At 36.1% G+C, this 9,885-nt stretch overlaps 1 long non-coding RNA gene across 1 annotated transcript; it reads left to right on the forward strand.

The window, feature by feature from the left end:
• The first annotated feature begins 3,237 nt into the window (after positions 1-3,237).
• LOC119191330 lies at positions 3,238-4,779 on the forward strand. The gene is made up of 2 exons (XR_005113420.1): positions 3,238-3,829; positions 4,271-4,779. It is a non-coding gene; the product is annotated as an uncharacterized LOC119191330 (long non-coding RNA).
• The last annotated feature ends 5,106 nt before the right edge of the window (positions 4,780-9,885 follow it).

Genomic DNA, 9,885 nt, shown 5'->3' on the forward strand with positions numbered 1-9,885 from the left:
AAGCGCATTCTCATTAATATACTAGTAGCTCGCTTGCCAAGTTTCAATTTGCAAAACCATGGCTTCTCCGGTATACCCAATTGGACTTTCGAATATAATTTGCCTTTTATGTGACTGCTTTTTCTTCCCAGCACTTTTCCCAGGATTCCCTGAGAAAAGTACTTGGAAGATGCAACCAGATCGGTGCAATAATTTATGTACGGATATACATCACCACTTGTTATCGCCTCATTAGCCAAACGGTCCGCTTTAACATTTCCTTTTATATTAGCGTGACCAGGGACCCAACATAAAACTACCATTAAGTTTTTGGAAAAACATTCTACGAGCTTTTCTCTTATATTCAATATCACAATTGAGTGGGATTTTGATTTAAAAGGAAATTTTTCAACGGCCTGAAGGGCACTATATGAATCTGAAGGAAAATAACAGTTTTTTACTAAGTCTAGCAATAAGAATAAATTCTAATGCTTTTATATATTCCATAACATTCCCTGTAAAGACTCAAGTTTCTGTAGGAAGCTTTATTTTTTGTGTAATGTTATATTGAGTATGGTAAACGCCCACGCCAGTATAATCTGACAAAGAGTGTTTTGATGCGTCAGTGAATATGTGGTGAAAATCAGGCCATTTAATGCTAACTAATTCAATAAACTGAGTATTCGTGTTAGGGTGGTCTCTATCAACGCCTAATGAATAACATATCACCGGCGAAAGCAGAAGTGATTTAAAGCTAACCATAAAAATTGGGAGTGAAACTGATCTATAAGTAGGCGCCTGAAAACTTATAAATTTCCGAAAACTTATAACCAAACAAGGAAGTGGTTTTTCTTTACACGATGAAGACGTTGCAATATATTGAGAAAGAGATTGAAGTTTTGGAAAAAGAGCGTGATTAGAAAATTGCAAAGCTTTAAACAAAAATCTGTCTGACAAGTACTGTCTTCGCAATTTAAGAGGAGGTTCTACACACTCAACTTCCAGGGCGTTAATTGGACTGGATTTCATCGCACCAGAAATTATTCTAAGAGCTTTGTTCTGAATTAAGTCAAGTTTTTTAAACGCTGCTGAATTAGCCGGTTCCAAGATAAATGTACCATAGTCTAAAAGACTTCTAATTAATGCATTATATATGAGCCGTAAAGAAAATGGGTGCGCCCCCCACCAAACACCTGAAAGACAACGTAAAATATTCAAGTTCCGTTCACATTTAGCTACTATATAATCACTATGTTGCGAACCCGTAAGTTTTGAGTCTAATAAAACACCAAGAAATTTCACTTCGGTCTTTACCGGAATCATAACATTTTTATATTTTACTTCAATTAAAGGAAATACACGTTTTCTGGTAAACAAAACTAAACAACTTTTAGAAGGTGAAAGATCTAATCCATTTAGAGTCATCCAGGACTCTAAATATCTCATAGCTGATGACATAGAGGAACAAGTATTAGAAGTAATTTTTTCTGATGTATAAAGAAGGAGGTCATCTGCATATTGTAGGATTTTTACGGAACTATTTAAAGCTGATTCCAGGTCATATGTGTAAATATTGTAAAGTAAGGGACTTAGCACTGACCCCTGGGGTAGACCCCTACATACGGTTCTAGATAATTTGGTAGCATCATCTGGACAAATATGAATATATCGTTCTCTTATTAAATTTGTAATAAAATTAGATAGCATACCGGGGATGTTAAGATCATGCATTTTTGCTTAGAATGGAGGGAACGACATTGTCGTATGCTGAATTGATATCTAAAAATGTGGCAACCACTGATTTGCTCTCAGAAAAAGCTAGGCGGATATCGGACACAAAAATACTAATACTATCTATCGTGCTTTTGCCTTTTCGGAATCCATATTGGCTATCTGACAGAAGGCGGTTACTCTCGATATACCATTCCAATCGGTTTTAACCATATGTTCAGCGAGTTTTAACAGTACGGAGGATAAAACTATTGGACGATAAGATGAGGCCTGGCACGCAATTTTACCAGGTTTCAGAATAGGCAATACAATTTGTGATCGCCATGAGGCAGGTATGTTACCAGTTATCATAATAGAATTAACAATGTTTAAAAAAAAGTAATGCTGTTTCACTAAGATTACAAAAAAGTAGGGAATACCATCTTCACCTGGGAAGAATCTTTGACGCTAGTTAAAACACCTTTGAGCTCTGATAGTGAAAATGGGGAGTTTAAGTCATCGTCTATTTTCAGGACTGCGGATGGACAAAGTTGTTGTGGAACAGTAGGAGGAGCCAAATGATCTAAAATATCTTCTGTTAGGGAAGGCGAGAGTGAACAGGCGGAATTATCACTAAAGGCTGATCGAAATCTTCGAATATTTCGCCAAACCATAGATGGACGAGTATCTGGGGAAATAGAATGACAAAATGATTTCCAACCTTCAGATTTTTTCTTTTGAAATAAATTTTTCGTCTGTTTAGAAATCAGTATGTAGTAATCAAAATTATCGGAAGTCATATTTTGGCAGTAAGCCCTTTCGGCTTCTTTCCTTTTCTTTGCTGCTTCTGTACACTCTCGGTCCCACCATGGTGGAGAAGGAATTCTACTGTTCTTGGTGCTTTTAATGGGAAATATCTCATCCGCAACCTCCGTCATTACTTTAGAGAGCTACAGAACATACTGTTTCGTTATTATTTTCTATGTCAGGAAGATTTGAAATTTTTTTATCAAGTCGTTTTTTATATTCATTCCAATCTACATCTTTTAATAGATATTTTAAACGTGGTGACCGCGAAACAGAAGGCTTTTTGGTATGAGGAAAGCTAATCAGAATTGGTAGGTGATCGCTCCCATAAGAATAAGAGAGAATTTCCCAAGTAAGAGAAGAAGCTAGGCTCGGTGAACTAATGGCTAAATCTACGGCACTGTGACCTTCATCAGGATTGGTACGCCGGGTAGGAGAACCGGAGTTTATAATACAAAGATTATGAGAATCGATAATATCAATAAGGTCTCTTCCACAAGTTTTTGTTGTAGAACAACCCCATGACTCATGATGAGAATTAAAATCTCCTACGATTAAAAATGGTTTAGGTAAAATAGAAATAATGTTGTTTATTTCTCTAAATATAGAAGGACACGGACGCGGGATATAAATTGATACAAAACAAATATTATTAACAATGGATGCTATTATGGAAAAATCATTATGGTGAGATGGTAAATCAAACTGGGAAAAATTAAGGGACTTTTTGATGAGTATGGCAACACCGCCATACCCATCAGCTCTATCTTCCCTGAGACAGGAATAACCAGGAATTTTAAAACAAAATTCCGGTTTTAACCACGTCTCACATAGAGCTATAACACAAGGGTTAAATTTGTTAATAAGATAAATTAAATCAGATTTGTTCTTCACTACGCTTCTGCAGTTCCATTGTAGTACTTTGCCTAAGTGAGCCATTGTTAAATATGTCAGTTATTATTTTCAATAAAGGGGCAACGTTGGACGGTAAAATTGTTTGTGACAGTGATGAAACTAAAGCTATTATAATATCGGCTACCGATTGTGGTTCTGGCAGGGTACCAGTTTTAGGAAGTGCACACCCATCAGCATAAGTGGGAGAGTTGAAATCACCTACAAGAGCTTGGTGGGCTGCACGATCATAACCTTGTATCGATTTAGGCGGAGAACGGGGCTTCTGAAAAACAGTTTTTTTATATGAGTTACTGTGCAATGGTTGAGTGGCTGGAGTTTTGATATCTTGGCTGTTAGCTACAAAAGAAGATGGTGGTGTAAACTTTAATGTGTCAGCATATGATTTTGTCACCGGAGGATGTATCTTTGATGCTTCTGAGTATGAAACGCAATTTTGGGCCATATACTTTTTTATATTTGTCTGCCTACTGGCTTCGACAAACCTTGCTAATTGCAATATAGGGGCCGCCACAAAGACAACAATAACTATTATCTTGGTCGCAATCACAAGATGTACCAGTATGCCCTTGTCCACATTTATAGCACCTTGGTTTAGATCTGCATGTATCTTTAGTATGTCCATACCGGCAACAATTGTAGCATTGAATTGAAGGATAAATGTATAGTTCTACTTTGAGGGAATTGAAACACATAAATACTCTTGTGGGGAGGACCTGACCATCAAATGTTAGCACTATAGTTTGGGATGGTTTCCAACTGGCAGAGCCATCCACTATTGTTTTATAATTTAGGCGTCTTACTTTTATTATGTCACCACAACCTAAAGGAACCCTAATATTTTCTTTTATTTCTTCCACAGACATGTCCACCGGTACACCTCTTACGAGTCCCATCCTGGTAACATTAAATGATGGAATAAAAGCTTCATAGCCTTTTTCCAATAAGGCATGATGTTTTAAGAAAGAATTTGCTGCTAAGTGACTTGTGAATGCCATTGAAATTTTGTTGCGACCAATACGCTTCAAACTGCCTTGTACTATATTTGGCACCTGGTTTTTATACAAAAATCTGCCAAAGCATATTGGATGCAAATTAAGATCCTGTGTTACCTCTCCAGTACTAGACCTAGCAACATGAATAATAAATGGTGAAGCATCCAATGTAGTATATTCCTTTCTAATACCATCTGATATATTGGGAGATACCTGAGAGGCCTGAGATGGAAGAGCTTGTGTATGCGGCGCTATAAGAGGTGATGGATTTTCAGTGATTTTTTCGTCACTGTCTTCACAACGACATCCACTTCTACCAGAATCTACAGCCATTGCATTTTTGCGTTTTTTTTTATTACATGTTTTGCACACCTTACTTACTTAATCGTATGCGTTTTCTTTTATTTTTATTGGAGATTGAACAGTCAGTGTCTAAGCTTGAAGTTTCTACTGTTACAACTGCGATGGTTAGAACATCACCCCAGGATCTGGGGCTCGTCCATCCCAACCCACAACTAAATATTAATAAAATAAACACTTACCAATAGTTGTTTTCTATATACACTACACTACAATGAAATAAATAATGAAAAAATATATACAATTTACAACTTATCTGACTAAATTTATGAACAAAATAATTATTTTCAATTTAAAGTAAAAAAGGACACCCGCCAAATTCAAAGGTTTCCCGCGCTTTTTCAGAGATGTTTTTGCCGATGACAAAATAGGAAAAGAGTTCCATGCTCTTTGTTATGACATAAACTGTCACATAAAACGTCAAAAACCCTAATTGGATCATAGATCTATAAAAATTGAATGAACTAAAACCATTGTAGCTATATTAGAAAATAAAATGTTTAGAATATATATTTCAATGGGCAACATCGGTTTGTCTTCACGAGTAAACGTATGTCTTCAACGAGGAATTTGTCGATCGTGGTGCGCATGTTAGAGAAAACGAGATATTAATCGACATCGACAATTTGTCTACTCTCGTTCTCGAGATATCTCGTGATGCGCATGCTAGGCCGGCAGGAGAGAAAATGTTCGCAAGCCCTTATAGGCCTCAATGTGAGGTTACTATCATGAGGATCACTTAACTGTGTGCCTAGGGCTGCTACAAAATATATCCCGTGCTTAATAATTTAAATTCGAAGTTCTAAGTTCACTATATAGGTACTAGTAAAACTAACTTGTTATGCTGTTGCTGGTGATAGGATAGGATTTAATATCCGCCCGGATAGCGACCACTATACACTAGTTGTTAAAACCCGCTAAAGTGGTCCACGTGTGTCGCGTTCCGGGATCAGCCAGTGTGTATCCGGTTCCAACAAGCCGGCATAATAGTGTCGACTGTCGAGGGGTAATCATCTCGTCAGTCGACATTCTATTATACTCCACTTACCATCAGCTGCAGCGAGGTTACTTTGCCCTGGTGGTATAAAAAAAAATCAACAAAAGAGTCATTTTGACATTGCGTTTCGAAATGAAACCATATACAAGTCTTCACCTTTGTTGACATTGTGCTAAAAGCCATCAAATCAAATCAAATCAAATCAAAGTATTTATTTGTAAGCATAGATACTTAGTCCATCCATTAATAACTAATATTTCCACGAGAAATCCTGGTGTTAGTTCCCTGATTTTTGATCATTTTGTATGTATGTAATGCGAATATGGCGTGTGCGTGGGTGTATTGCTGACTGAAAGTATGATATTGCCGCTGCAACGAATTCTCTTAGAGTAGTAGTAGTGGCTTTACAGCGCGTAAAATTAAAATTATTTTTTATCAATATTTATTTCGTTCGAAACTTACACTTATTTATTTTACATCTACGACTTAAGTAAGTTATTGTAAAGTGTTATTTCCAAGTAGATAAGTATGTGGTTTAATTTAGTAAAGCGATGTCAAAATTACCCTGTATATAAAACTCAAAATCTAAATACTGTCAACCCTACTAACATGTCGAAGGTCCGCACGTCCTGTTAACGTATCGTGAAAGCCGTGCGAACTGACAAGCATTGTGCATGTCACGTCCCCTCGGCTCAATTATCCGTCACTAATTGCGCCGGCCACGTTTAGAATACCAGTGGCTTCCTTTTAATTATCGCGAAATAACGTTTTTGTGCTATCCGCTTTTTGTGTAATGATGCAAAAAATATGTAGGTATCTAAAATGGAGACTGTTGAAGGTTTAGATTTATTTAGACGACACTTTGAGTCAATATTTATGGTCATATAACAGAAGAAAAAAGAAGAAAGAAGTTTATTGTTGGAACAAAAATAAAAATATAATTGTACATAATATTAGCAATTATTGCACCAAGGATGGGTCCCTCATTAAGCTATATACTGCAATTCTACCCATGTAATATGCAGCGCTGATTTTTGTAAAATTTTTGATACACCTTCTTAAGACTCAACGGCTTAAATGTAAGCTATATATTGTCTATCAATCACCTAGTTTTAAAAAATATATTAAGTACATGAAGATTATTTTGTACATCATAAAGTGATCCTAGAAACAAGGGATCGGAAACATCTTGTTACACATAGATGGTGGATTACAAATAACTTCCATAATTGCAAGTAATAGGTGACTTTTTCTAATACAATTACCTTTTTGCTTATAAATAATGATGCCGTTCCTTTGACCACGCGCCGTGAATACGTTTTATGACTCTACTAATTGAATTATACGATTTCTAGAAACTTCGACCATAAACTGTCTAAGTAATGTAGGATAATTATGGTTTTATATTTTGAAGTACTGAGATCACGATTTTTATGGTACGGCAAAATATGTGTACTGTGACTTCGTAAGTGAAGTAAAACTATTATGTCGATTGGAGAAGTTGTTTTTCTTGTTGGTTATCAGAGTTATATTAAACCTAACTAAACATATACCTTGGCTACTGTCTAGAGTCGCACGAATGGAACCCGTGACCTCCTGTTTTATCTGCGCATCGCTTGAGGAGGCATACTTTCCATGGCATTTATTTATATAATAGGAGAGTAAACATATTTGAACATATTTATATTTGATACAAACGTAATTTATTAAAGACAAATAAATCTTAAGATATATGGGAAATATTTGGTTGATACCGCGGCCATTTTTAATTAGTTGTATCATTTGTTACAACAGTGTACTGTTATAAAGTAAAGCACATTAACGGGTTTTGTTCCCGTATATCTTTATGGACAGTCACCCTGATTATTATTCCGCAGGCGTATGAGTACAATTTGGTGCAAGCCTCGTTGAAATTCAAATTCCAACGTGGGTAACATCATGTTTTGGCGAAAGATAAAAGAGTTTTATTACGAAACGACAGATTTTTATCGTAATCTTACATGTGACTTGCGTTTAAGGATATATCCGATGTCATCTTGGAAATGACATGGACTTCCTAAGAAGACGAATATTTTTTCAAAGGAATTTTAAGATTGCAGTTATTGTTGCGTAGGAGTTATTCAAGAAATCGTAATACAGTTTGTTCTTAGTCTGCTGCAATGGTTCCGGATTCCTGGATCCTGAATTAAATGATGACTGCATTAGATTCTTCATTCGCGTCTACTTTCTTCAAAGATTATGCCGATGTCATGCGTGTTTAGTCAAGTTTTCTTTTACGATTAGGACGCAACGTTCATCGCTAATTTCTCTAAAACAATTTCATTTACACGCATGACCAACTTTATTGTGCTATACAGATTTTTCAAGATCATTTGCGTTAACGACATTCAAACCGTTTTCACTATCAGTTTTGTTAAGTGCAGTTTAAAGGTCTCTGTGAAAGTTAAGTTCAAGTTCCTTCGTAGTTCTAGTTTCTGGACGACCCATAAGATAAGTCCCAAGTTGCATTTCGTAGAAAGGTTAATAGGCTGCCATGCAAAACTGCCCTCAATTTCGTCTGCACCAATGAATAATTTAGCAGCGCGTCTAGTAAACAATGAGCGAAGGCAACGTGGACTGAATCATGGAATCCTAACGGACCTTAAATTTGCCTATCCCACACTCGACTGCATATGGCATGATTATGTTGATTCTAAACCGTTCATACAATTTCAGTTATCGAAAGTAATTAATCCAGTTTGATCTGGTTTGAGAGTTTGTGTTTTAATTGCTCATGAACGCGTCTAACATTTCCAGAGTAATAACTTGTTTGAATGTTGCTATGAGTTTACGTAGTTATGGTTTTATGTTTCTGTTATACGTAAAAAAAACTGTTGATTGCAATGACAACTACAAACTGCACGCGCGTTACGGCAGCGCTCTGAGGTCTTAGGTTGGGGTTTAATGAGGTGATAGGTTCGCCCCTATCACATCTTGAGAAGGAATACACCCTAGTTGCGCCTCCATGCCTCTTCCAGGATAAATGCGTGATATGAGAGTGTGTGTGTAAATTGTCCTCAATGCTTTGAATATAAAAACGGATATATTCCCGTTGTTTCAAGAGACTCTTGGTAAAGTATTGTTCCCGCTAATTAAATCAACAGGATTTACAAGAAGATTTATTCATTGTTCTCAATGCAGGCTGACCTTCATACCTTAAGAAAGAATTTTGAGAAAGCCATACTAATTAGATTCGCAGGGCGCATCGCGTGCAAATGAGATTGTCTTTAAACTACAGTAATTTAACTGGCGGAAAATTAGTGCTATATTAATGAAAGGGGTGCTTTTTGATTTTGCTTCTTAATGATACTGTCGGGTCTCTCCTTATTTTTTTTAATGGAAATTTGGTTACAAAAAAAATATGTATAGTCATGGGACTTATTACGTGTATGGGGCGAATCCGTCTTTTGCAATATCGAGGCTGTGGATAATTATGGAAAACAAGTAATAAACCATTTGAATTATTTATTTCAGACCAATAAATAATTCGTTTAGAAAGTAAATTCGCCCGTAATTTTATATTCATAAAATTATTTCATTAATATCTTGTTAAATCAAATGTCACTAATGAATAATCAGTTTTATTAGCTATGAATGATATGTTTACCGTCACTGGCATCGAGATAGCTCACAATCTTAGAATGGCACGGAATCCATCAACATAAGCAAACATGGGCGATATTATGGTATAGTTTCTTTTTAATTACCCTCTTCGCAGCTTAGCTTGTTGCACAAATTTAATGATGCTCATTTGTAAAGCGTATGCACAAGTGGTTACATCTAGCATAAACATTTATAGATCCGCTTAAAAATCATTACCCTCTTTCCACTAGTAAAAATATCCTAGACTGATAAATTAAGTGAATAACTCACGATCTAGTTGTGGTTGCTGGTGCTCTTCTGTTTAATTATTATTTGTTGGATCGTTGGGATGGTTTTATGCAAACATATACGTAGATATTGGATTTAGTTTATCGTATAGAACCAGTGACGGATTTGTTAATAGAATGTAGAAGTTGTGGCTTAGGGGCGCAGCGGACTAGGGGCCGGCACAAATAAGGCCAAATTTTAAAAAATTGAATGCCT

This window comes from Manduca sexta, unplaced genomic scaffold (genome assembly GCF_014839805.1).
Source record: "Manduca sexta isolate Smith_Timp_Sample1 unplaced genomic scaffold, JHU_Msex_v1.0 HiC_scaffold_1351, whole genome shotgun sequence".
Classification (NCBI taxonomy): domain Eukaryota; kingdom Metazoa; phylum Arthropoda; class Insecta; order Lepidoptera; family Sphingidae; genus Manduca; species Manduca sexta.